We start from the raw sequence: 12,857 nt of genomic DNA on the forward strand, positions 1-12,857 counted from the left end.
TGGGATTGCCTCACTTACATGACACAAAACTGGTGCAAAGTGTTTATAAATTCCTCCCATTACTTCAGATGGTTGGCTGCCAAGTCACCGAAGTCAAGGAGTCCTTGCTATCACCACAACAGCTGCATTTGCCACACCATAGTCAGAATATGATGCTGTGGTGCAGAGTATTTGCCAGCAAAAGTGCCCTTGCCGAAATGTGGGGCTCATAAACAACAAAAATGTTCAATGCTTACCAGTCCTGTAAGCCAGGAAGACATGTTAGCCAGTCAACATTTCTCATTTTCAAAGATTACACGCCAAAATAGGGCTTTTCTTTTGAAATACAAAATAGTAAAATGTTCCCTGCATTTGAAGATTACTCCCAGCACTTGGGAGCCATCAATGTTTCTGTAATAGGGAACCCTATGCTGTGCACAGCAGTTCCTAGCATGAAGACACATAATTAGAACCGTTATCCTAATCTTCTGAACTCAGATGCCATGGAGTTCACAGTTCTGCAACGTTTTTTAATGGGAGAGGAGGCTGAGGCTCTACCATCAGAACAAAAATCTAAATGAGGCAGAGAACAGGGATGAGGGTAGATAAAACACAAGCTGATTTTTTGACAAATGTTTCAACACAACTGTCCCCAAATTGGCCCCCTCAGTGTCACAGATTTTCATAGAAACACAATAAAGATGTAAAATCTAAGGGAAGAAAGCGGCAGAAAGTTGCAAAGCGGTGAAGAAGATAAAGAAGCAAGTGATAAGCAGGGCAATCTGTGTCAATCAATGGAGGTAGTTTATCATGTATGCTATTCAGCATGTGTTAATATATTGATTTTCAATAGATCATTGTGCCAGCTGTCGTTATCTTTGTGTCACTGTCTGCAGGTGTGAATGCAGGTATGGTCAATACAGCATTTTTTGGGAAGTTGCTGGAAAAGAGCAATTACAATGGATAATGATATAATTTATTGGGATTCGTGTGCATGCCTGAACTTTTATTGATCTGTGAGAATGATATATACATGAAACAAGTATAATCAAGTTTTTCATCTTTTTTGTTTTAATTTGTAAAAGTGAGAATTACTGTGCAATAAAGCAATGAGTACAGAGGGAGCAGTCCCCCTTGCATACCTAGGAGTGGCCTCATGCCTGTCAAATTTATCCAGTTCTAGCTGTTTTGGTACCAACATGTTGCATGATAAGATTCAGAGTGCTGCTGTGCAAACAAAATAATGTAGGTAGCAGAAAAGACACTTGTCACATAGCAAATATGAATTTGCTGGGTGTACAGCTTTCCACAGGAAGTCCTGGGAAATTGCCAATGCAACCCAAAAATATGTCTAAAAAGTTTCCCCTCGGGATACACAGATAAGAACTGTTCTCCTAGTATATACAGCCCTCTGAATTTGGTCAAGAATGAACTTTTGAAAATTCCTTAATTCTGGTTGTTGATTGACCTTTTACAGATACAGAATAAGACAGAGTTTTTTAGTAGTTCAACTGTGAAGTGTAAAGTGTAGACCTCTTTCAAATGAATAACCTTTTGAAATATTTTCTGTTGTTAATATAAGAGAAGTTGGTTATATGATAAGGAAGATGTTGATGGTGCAGCACAACAAAATGTTTACAGTGAAGACTTGCAGAAGGCCTTGGTAAGGCACTTTTTCTGTCCCTGAGAGAAGGCCTGTTTGCAGTAAGGCTTGGATTGACACTGTCTGCCATGTTGGGGATTCAAACCTTTTTTGAGGTAATCATAATAGACCGTGGACTCATTTTGGATTGCTTCGGAAATGGTTTGCCCTTAACATGGAAGAAATAAAATGAGGAATGTGCTCGATGGAAAAGCCAGATTCGCAGTCTCTTTCAGTGGGGCTCAAAATATCTTGTCAGTCTTTTTCAGAGCTTTTGCAGAAAAAATAACGTCAGCCAGGTCTGTAATGCCTCATTAAGTAATGATGAACCAGGTGCCATAATTCTCTATTTTTTGGTCTGATAAAGACCTACTGATTACATCAGTAGATTTCTAACAGTGAAAACGGTATCTTCAATGGGTTCTCCCCTGTGCTTCACCACCAGCAATAATGTCTGTCTCTGCACTCTTCTGAAAATGTGAAGTAAAACCAGTAATAGGCAGAACCAACCACTATGATGGAGTATGTATGTTTAGCTTCTAAAGAACCATTTCATGACACTATGGTCCCTATTAAGAGTTTGGTGGGCGGGTGAGGCTGCCCGCCAAACTCTTTGGGCCGGAGAACCGCCAATCTGGTTTTCCTCCCGCTGGCCCTATTAAGAGTTTCCTGCTGGGCCAGGCCACAACAATGATGCTGGCTCGTAATCGAGCCAGCAGCAATGTTGCGGTGCGTCGGGTGCAATAGCACCCGTCTTGCTTTTCACTGCCCGTAATTCGGGCAGTGAAAAGTGCAACAGTGCTGTTCATGGGGGCCCCTGCCCTGCCAACGCCAAGTGCATGGGCAATGCAGAGGCCCCAGTGCGGCCCCTGATACCCTGTCTCCGCGAGCCTTCGCATGGCAGTGGAACCGCCATGCAAAAGCCAGTGGAGAGTGGACTCATAATCCCCAGGGCAGCGCTGCTTGAAGTGCTGCCCTTCCAGATTAACATTGCCGGCGCCGGCCTAAAAGTGGCAGTGCCAGCAGTCCGACCATGGCGCTTTTACCATGGTCGTAATGTGGCGGTCACACTCTTAATGAGGGCCTGAATGTTATGGAGTTTGTATATGTTGCAAACAGGATGCCCTCCTACCGCATTGACACACTAGAATCTGAGATTGTGATGACACGTGTACTCAAAGGATCCTGTATGCATGAGGCACCAGAAAAGTACGGGTTACTGTGGAACCAAGTGGACCATGAGCATCAGTCTGAAAGACCACGAGCACCAGCTGCATATTTGAAACTCACATTCTGAACTATTCTAGAGACCAAGAAGGACCATAGAGCTAGTTTAAGGTCTGGATGCTTAATGGGATGCACAGAATTATACAATGAAAGAAGCAGTGGTTGAGCCACAAAAAAGCAACCTTTGGGGTTAAGTATAGAAATCAAGAAGTTAGAAACATCTAAGTTCTAACTGTTCATTTCTGCACCTCCTCTTTCAGAGAGTTTTCTTAGCTGTTCAGCATCACTTTGAATTAAAGTATAAATTTATATATATGTATCAATGTATGTGTTACGCATTAATGTATGTATATGATACTGAGATAGTTCAAACCTCCTCAAAATCATCATAGCCATGGTGGTCCTGGGCAGCAAAATCCAGGAGCAAACCCAACATGGAAGAAGCAAAATCGGTGTTCGCCAGAGACATTTCTTTTATCACTTCCAGAAGCAAAAAACGCTTTGGGTAGCTGTTCCTGAAATCAAAAATAGACATGCAAACAGAGTTATCAAAACATGAAGGCTCTAGTAGCATGCAGTTAGAATAAAATGTACCAATAATGTTGCAAACTATAATTATTGAACAGTAGACCTGTTTCCTATATTGTTTGGAGAATTCTTCTCACCACTTTGTTTTTTCAACTCTTTTGTAGCTTGACGGTACCCTACCACAATTAATAGAAAAGCTCGGCAGACTTGGCTGCGCACTACAGGAAGAAGTAAGATTAGGTTTTTTTTACTTCTATTTGCTTACAATCACTAACCTGATTGGAAATTATCTCTCAGGTCATAGTGATGATTAGAAATCTAGTGTGTGATGGATAATAAAATTCATAGATGGCATTCACACGTATGAGGGCATTTAATACTTTCAACAAACCAAGGGGTTGATTTAGCATGGAATAGGTTGCTGATCCTCCCCACTTCACCCTGGTAGAGGACTGCTGTCCATATTTAGAGGTACCAACACGTTGGTGAGGATCTCTTTTGATAAAATGTTTCTTCTAGTGTGTCAGAAGCACTTTTTGCAAACCTGAATCTGAATGATCGCAATATTTTGGAAAATTCCCAGCATTTGTTTCTGCAGAAATAAACCCAAACTGAGGGTTTATTTCTTCAAAACAAGAAAACGATGGCCCTGATGTACAACATTTGTTCTCCCAATGCAATTGTTATTCTTAAGTTCTGTGCCCAGGTCAACTATACTTCTCCAGGCCATATCAATCAACCTGATTCAGGCTTTTGGCTGGGCTTGGCCTGTTACATCTGAAGAAGCCCCTTGTACAGCAGTTTGTTGCTCTGACATTCTGCAAGTTGTGCTATGATTTCCCCTTCTTTTTCCCACTGTCCATTCTTACATCAATTCACTGGTGTATGAATGACAGTGGGTTAGAGATATAGGCTCGGGCCACTCCACGTAGAGTTCCAAGTGACTACCAAATAGAGGATGCACACTCACAGTTCCCCCTCCTCAAACTGCTGGGGTGCGGGCTTTTAAACCTGAAGCAGGCCCACAAATGACTCTCTGCAGCTTTGACTTTTTGCACCGGGAACTATGGAGCACTTGAATTCCCTTACATCCCTCACATCCACCCTTACACCAGCTCATGTGCATTCTATGAGTGTGTTGGGTTAAAAGGTGGACTGCTGCTGCTCTTTAATGCTCCTCTAGAGACTCCCAAGGATAAAATCCACCCAGCCATTGCTGTCCTCACTGACTTGTGTCAAAAGTGAAGCAAGCCCTTACACAGGGCATCTGACTCAAAGACACTTTTCTACAACACCTTTTAGATCTTCATTGAATGTAATGGGCTTGTTCTTTTATCACTTCTCTCAGTCCGTGTTTTGTTTAACTTGGCTGCTCAGGTATTTCTTGGATTTTATGTTGTGGGTATAAAAGACAAAGTCAAAGCTGCCTTTCACCTTTGCTCTCCTTCTAATCTCAAACCTAAATCAAAATCAAATTAATCTGTGAGCTCGTGAAATTAAATGATTTATAAGAGAATTTTAAGATATGTTGGTCTTATGAGGGCATAATGATTCATCCTCTGTAAAGTCGTGCCTGTTGAGAGGGAAGCAAAGGCATGTAGAAGTAAAACAAAAAAAACGGTCCTAAGTAAATTTAGGGGCATATTTATACTCTGTCTGCGCCGAATGTGTGTCAAACATTTTGACGCACATTCAGCGCAAGCCTTGCCCCATATTTATACAATGACGCCCAACCCCGCGAATGTCAAAATCCCTCCGTGTGCGTCATTTTCTGGATGCGGGAAACCGCCTTGCGTTAATGACATGCAAGGTAGGCGTTCCCATCCAAAAAACGATTTTAAGGCCTATGCACCTTATTTATACTCCCGCGTCATTTTGATGCCAGACAGGCCTTAAAAAACGGCGCGCAGCCTGATGTGCGCCGTTTTTTAACGCCTGTGTGAGGGCAGGTGTTCATGGACATGTGGGCCCACTTCCATGGTCTCTGACCATGGCACCAGTCCAGCGGTGCCCTTCTCTGCCCCCAGGGACACCCCCTGCCACCCCCGTCTACCCCTGGAGGACACCCATGGATGGGGGGAGCCATCCCAGGTAAGTACAGATAAGTTGGGGTAAGTATAATTTTTTTTTTTAAAGAGGCATGTATGTGTTACGCATTAATATATGTATGTGATACTGAGATAGTACAAACCTCCTCAAAATGGAACAGAGTGCTGGACAGGTTCCAAGGCAAAAGAACAATAGAGGCTACTCATTTCTAAAAGCACATGTAGTATGTTATTGTCTCATAATGTACTGTTATTTGAAAAGATGTCTCTTTCCTGAATTTGAGCCGGATTTGGGCAGGCCAAATGAATAGAGGGATGTCATTCCAGATGCTGCATGGATGGAGAAGGCCTTGTGCCTATGTTTATCTGTTTTTGCACCTCTCATCTGCAGTCTGATGATGCCTTAGATATGAGTGTGCTACAAGGCAGCAGCAATGATGTGTTTGTCAGCGAGATAGCCAGCGGCGCTCACCATGAAATCTTTGTTGGGGATACAGCTGGTTGTGAAGAGCATAGTATTTCAAATACTTTGATCATATGCTGCTTCTAAAAGACCTATCATGTCACCTTTTGGGAAATGAGGGGAGAGAGTTTTTCTGGAAAACTTGACTAGATGGCAGTTGTCATTTAGGGTTTGACAGAGCAGGAGAACTGTATACCGGGGGAGATTTCCCAGCTCAGATTTAGAGGTCGGGAAACAGACAGGTGTAGGAGGCTGGCCTGGCTTGTAGTGGGTACAAAGGGTACTTACACTCTGTACCAGGTCCAGTTATCCCTTATTAGTGTAGAAGAGGTGTTTCTAGCAGCTTAGGCTGATAGAAGGTAGCTATAGCAGAGCAGCTTAGGCTGAACTAGGAGACACGCAAAGCTCCTACTATACCACTGGTGTCACATGCACAATATCATAAGAAAAAACAATACACAGATATACTAAAAATAAAGGTACTTTATTTTTATGACAATATGCCAAAAGTACCTCAGTGAGTACCCTCAGTATGAGGATAGCAAATATACACAAGCTATATGTACACAATACCAAAAATATGCAGTAATAGCAAAAGGAAGTAATGCAAGTGGTGTAAAGTTATAGTAGATTGCAATAGGAGCACATAGGTATAGGGGCAACACAAACCATATACTCCAAAAGTGGAATGCAAACCACAAATGGACCCCAAACCTATGTGAGCTTGTAGAGGGTCGCTGGGACTGTAAGAAAACAGTGAGGGTTAGAAAAATAGCCCACCCCAAAACCCTGAAAAGTAGGTGTAAAGTGCACCTATAACCCCCAGAGAGCACAGAAGTCGTGATATGGGGTTTCTGCAAGGAAGACCAACACCAGCAAAGCAACAACAGTGGATTTCCGGACCTGAGTACCTGTGAAACAAGGAGACCAAGTCCAAGAGTAGCGACAATGTCGAGAGTGGGCAGATGCCCAGGAAATGCCAGCTGAGGGTGCAAAGAAGCTGCCACCGGATGGAAGAAGCTTTGGTTTCTGCAAGAACGAAGAGGACTAGGAACTTCCCCTTTGGAGGATGGATGTCCCACGTCGTGAAGAAGCTTGCAGAGGTGTTCCCACGCAGAAAGACCGCAAACAAGCCTTGCTAGCTGCAAGGGTTGCGGTTAGGGTTTTTGGCTCCTGTGGCCCAGGAGGGACCAGGATGTTGCCACTTGGATGAGGAGACAGAGGGGGTGCCCAGCAAGTCATGAAGCCCTCAAAGAAGCAGGCAGCACCCACAGAAGTACCGGATCAGGCACTTAGAAGAGGAGTGAACCAGAGTCCACCCGAAGTCAGAAAAGGGAGTCCCATGACGCCGGAGGACAACTCAGAAGGTTGTGCACTGCAGGTTAGAGTGTCAGGGACCCAGGCTTGGCTGTGCACGAAGGAAATCCTGGAAGAGTGCACAGGAGCTGGAGCAGCTGCAAATCACGCGGTACCCAGCAATGCAGTCTAACATGGGGAGGCAAGGACTTACCTCCACCAAACTTGGACTGAAGAGTCACTGGACTGTGGGAGTCACTTGGACAGAGTTGCTGAGTTCCAGTGACCACGCTCGTTGTGCTGAGAGGGGACCCAGAGGACCGGTGATGCAGTCTTTTGTTGCCTGCGGTTGCAGGGGGAAGATTCCGTCGACCCACGGGAGATTTTTTCAGAGCTCCTGGTGCAAGAAGGAGGCAGACTACCCCCACAGCATGCACCACCAGGAAACAGTCAAGAAAGCCAGCAGGATGAAGCGATAGAAGGTTGCAGTAGTCGTCTTTGCTACTTTGTTGCGGTTTTGCAGGTGTCCTGAGCAGTCAGCGGTCGATCCTTTGGCAGAAGGTGAAGAGGGAGATGCAGAGGAACTCTGATGATCTCTTGCATTTGGTATCTGAAGAATTCCCCAAAGCAGAGACCCTAAATAGCCAGAAAAGGAGGTTTGGCTACCTAGGAAGGAGGATAGGCTAGTAACACAGGTAAGTGCCTATCAGAAGGAGTCTCTGACCTCACCTGCTGGCACTGGCCACTCAGAGCAGTCCAGTGTGCCAGCAACACCTCTGTTTCCAAGATGGCAGAGGTCTGGGGCACGCTGGAGGAGCTCTGGGCACCTCCCCTGGGAGGTGCAGGTCAGGGGAGTGGTCACTCCCCTTTCCTTTGTCCAGTTTCGCTCCAGAGCAGGGCTGGTGGATCCCTGAACCGGTGTAGACTGGCTTATGCAGAGATGGGCACCATCTGTGCCCATCAAAGCATTTCCAGAAGCTGGGGGAGGCTACTCCTCCCCAGCCCTGACACCTTTTTCCAAAGGGAGAGGGTGTAACACCCTCTCTCTTAGGAAGTCCTTTGTTCTTCCTTCCTGGGCCAGGCCTGGCTGGACCCCAGGAGGGCAGAAACCTGTCTGAAGGGTTGGCAGCAGCTGCAGTGAAACCCTGGGAAAGGCAGTTTGGCAGTACCCGGGTCTGTGCTAGAGACTCGGGGGATCATGGAATTGTCTCCCCAATGCCAGAATGGCATTGGGGTGGCAATTCCATGATCTTAGACATGTTACATGGCCATGTTTGGAGTTACCATTGTGACGCTATACATAGGTAGTGACCTATGTATAGTGCACATGTGAAATGGTGTCCCCGCACTCACAAAGTCCGGGGAATTTGCCCTGAATGATGTGGGGCACCTTGGCTAATGCCAGGGTGCCCACACACTAAGTAACTTTGCACCCAACCTTCACCAGGTGAAGGTTAGACATATAGGTGACTTATAAGTTACTTATGTGCAGTGCAAAATGGCTGTGAAATAATGTGGGCATTATTTCACTCAGGCTGCAGTGGCAGGCCTGTGTAAGAATTGTCAGAGCTCCCTATGGGTGGCAAAAGAAATGCTGCAGCCCATAGGGATATCCTGGAACCCCAGTACCCTGGGTACCTCAGAACCGTATACTAGGGAATTATAAGGGTGTTCCAGTATGCCAATGTGAATTGGTAAAATTGGTCACTAGCCTGTTAGTGACAATTTGTAAAGCAGAGAGAGCATAACCACTGAGGTTCTGGTTAGCAGAGCCTAAGTAAGACAGTTAGGCATCACACAGGGAACACATACATATAGGCCACAAACTTATGAGCACTGGGGTCCTGGCTAGCAGGGTCCCAGTGACACATAACAAACATACTGACAACATAGGGTTTTCACTATGAGCACTGGGTTCTGGCTAGCAGGATCCCAGTGAGACAGCGAAAACACCCTGACATAAACTCACAAACAGGCCAAAAGTGGGGTAACAAGGCTAGAAAGAGGCTACTTTCTCACAACAGGTTTCTGATAGTGCGGCCTCAATTAGCTCTGCTGCCTGGTTTGAGTCATTTTTTTTTTTTACTCTGACCAGCCCGCAGCGCCGGCTAATGTCAATCATTAAATAAGGCACCCGCCTGGTGTGTAGGAATGGCGTTAGCCGGCGGTAAATATTTTGACCGAAACCAGCGCCGGCGCTGGTTTGCGTCAAAAGGTATAAATATGGGCCTTAATCTTGCCACTTTTCATAAACAATAAGTAACTATAATAATGTAAACAGAGGCACTAGAAGGATCACTACTGAACCTAAGAGATAAGATGACTAATAATTTTTTGAATCACTATTTTAAGCTTGAAATTCTAAGTATCTAATGGAGCGCCAGCTTTTAGCCATAATTTAACAAGATAATGATAATTTAATTAGCATGAAGCAGTGCAGAGTTTCCTGACTATTAGTTAGAAAGTTGTGATTTTATTACATACAAAGAGACATGTATTATGATTCTTAAGTTTCTAATCCTTTAGTATCAGCAATAAAAGAACATATTTTAGTTGCCATAAAACTTTGGGGGACAACATACAGTAAAAGCATTGCCCAATATGGGCCTAAATAAAAAAAATCAACATCTTTATAGCACACTATTTTGTTGATGGAAGATACCTTTTTTCAAAGTTTGTGGAGAGGAAACATTCTATGGGCAAACTTATACTACAAAAACGTTAGAAATTCTATAATTTATTCACCCCCTTAAAATTACTGTAGCTTATTTATTCTTTCTATAAACACTAAACCTAAATTACACAAACATTTTCGATTAAAAATAGAAAAACTTATTGATCACCTGAAGTGGAAGCAAAATGGAGGGTGATACTCAACTTAGCAGAATGAGAGAAACAATGGCCCATATTTATGGAAAGTTTGTGCCGCCTTAGCGTCATTTTTTTAATGCTAAAGAAGCACTAACTTAACTCCATATTTATATTTTAACGCTAGACCCATCTAGAGTCAAACTATAAGAGTTAGCATCATTTTTTGGAGGAGGCAGCCCACTTTGCGTCGCATCGCGACAATGATATGCATGGTAGGCGTTCCCGTCCAAAAATGACGCTAGCCCCCTAGCACCATATATACCTCCTGATGCAAAAATTACACAAACTTACGAAGCGGCCCCAAACAATGACGCTAAGGCCGGTTGCATCAAAATTTAATGCCTGGTTAGACCAGGAGTTAAAGTGCAGTGAGGCCCATTTTCTAAGGGAAACACCATGCCGCTACTGTTTTGAGCACTTAGATGCCCACCCCATCCCCCAGCCTCACCACCACCCACGCCATAGGGACACTGCAGGAGGAGGGAGCACATCCCAGGTAAGTCTACGTGCCTGTTTGTAGTGGGCCAGTGGGGACCTCTTACATGGGACCCCCTGGCTGGCATTACTTCTGTTGGGGTTGTTCTGGGGACACTGGTCCCCTGTTGTGGACACCGGGGTTGGGATTATGTCTCCTGTCTAAACTTAGACAGGTGTCATTTTTTCGCTGCATGTGCGACCAAAAAATTACGCTAGGGTGACTAGTAACAATATTTTTGCCGCTAACCAGTTTAGCGTACTTTTCGGCCCACTAGCGTATTTTTCCCTAACGCCATTCCTCCACGGCTAGTGCATTTTTTTTAACGCTAGACAGTCCTTGGCGCCATTGTGCGTCATTTTTTTAAATATAGAGCATGGATGATGCTATGGAATGACATTAGCTTGTGCCAAATGTTTTGATGCACAGCTGTGCTAGCGCAGTTGTGTGTAATTTTTCATAAATATGGGCCAATGAGTCTTGCACATAAGCAAAATTTATCGTATCTAACATAATACTTCCCAAGGATTGGCAATCAATACCCACAAGGTACCCACACCTGTGTCTTTAGTTAATTACCACAAAACAAATGGAATCAAGCGCTGAATTATGGCATGACATGAAACTCAGAGTTACAGTAGATTATTTGATTGATTTTCTCACACTTTTGCACCTTGGTAGATTTTTTTTCCCCCTTCCCATCTTTCTGCACCCCTGCTGAATCTTGCAATCTCCTTAGAATGTTGTAGTCAGCATTCCATGCTTCTCAGTTTGCACTGAAGCCTTTGGCCTTGTGTTTTATGATGTCACCTGAACCTATATTTTAGCCATATTATACACTTACACACTAACCTGTATAAATGATATATATAAAAATATATATATATATATATATATATATATATATATTTATATAAATATATACATATATCGATATATATATTTATATATATTTATTTTCAATTAATAAAAAACTAAGGTTACGTTATATTTCGTCTCACATTTTAAATGTACAAAACCGTATAAATTGAGCTGTTATAGTTATTTCAAGTAACTATAACTCGTACCCTGAGGTAACTATAACTCGCACCCCCGCCATGCACAGTTTTCTCATCAATAATGTTACAGCAAATATAACAGTGATCTTATTTAATGATCTTCTAAAACATGTCATGAGTGCTGTAGTATATGGGGTAATTAGCAGTGCATGGACAGGACACGAGTTATAGTTACCTTAGGGCACAAGTAATAGTTACTTGAAATAAATCTAACTATTACAGCTGAATTTCTATGGTTTTGTACATTTAAAATATGAGACTAACTATAAAGCCACAACCTTTGCTTTTTCAGTCAATTTCAATGGTTTCTTTACCCTAAAGTAATTTTTATTGCTTTACATTAATCCAACCCCAGCTGAGCACGGTCTTTGGCCGTGCGCACCATAGGTTGGCCGCAGGACCACTGGGCATCTCAACAAATTTGAAAATATTGAACTTGGGGTGCAAAAACCTCTTCTTTGACATTTTATGCCCGTACTGTATCCAAAGAAACACACCTCTATCCCAACTAATGGGTTAGGTTACATCAAACCTGACCCCTTATACCATTATTTGTTACCTGTTTGTAAGCTCTGGGATCAAAAGGGGTAAGATAAAATGGTGCCTGCAACTTTCTACCAGGTTGTGGCCAACCAATCACTGTGCTTCTGTTTGCACGTGCATTCGTGAATTGTTACACATTTATTTTGAAGTATTTGTGCTTCTAGATATGCAATTTCGGATTTCCTTTTATATCTTGAAAGCTACTGAGCAGATTTACACCAAATAACAAAAAGCTTGGTCTCCGGACCAAAAGTTACCTTTTTGCCCAACTTGGTGTTATTCCGTCCAGCAGTTCAGGCTGCAGGCATGTTTAAAGAGTGTAGGAAAGTACCATCTTGCCTGGCATGTTACCCACATTTTTCACTGTATATATGTTGTTTTAGTTGTATGTGTCACTGGGACCCTGGTAACCCAGGGCCCCAGTGCTCATAAGTGTGCCTGAATGTGTTACCTGTGTAGTGACTAACTGTCTCACTGAGGCTCTGCTAATCAGAACCTCAGTGGTTATGCTCTCTCATTTCTTTCCAAATTGTCACTAACAGGCTAGTGACCATTTTACCAATTTACATTGGCTTACTGGAACACCCTTATAATTCCCTAGTATATGGTACTGAGGTACCCAGGGTATTGGGGTTCCAGGAGGTCCCTATGGGCTGCAGCATTTCTTTTGCCACCCATAGGGAGCTCTGACAATTCTTACACAGGCCTGCCACTGCAGCCTGAGTGA

This window comes from Pleurodeles waltl, unplaced genomic scaffold (genome assembly GCF_031143425.1).
Source record: "Pleurodeles waltl isolate 20211129_DDA unplaced genomic scaffold, aPleWal1.hap1.20221129 scaffold_56, whole genome shotgun sequence".
NCBI classification, from domain to species: Eukaryota; Metazoa; Chordata; class Amphibia; order Caudata; family Salamandridae; genus Pleurodeles; species Pleurodeles waltl.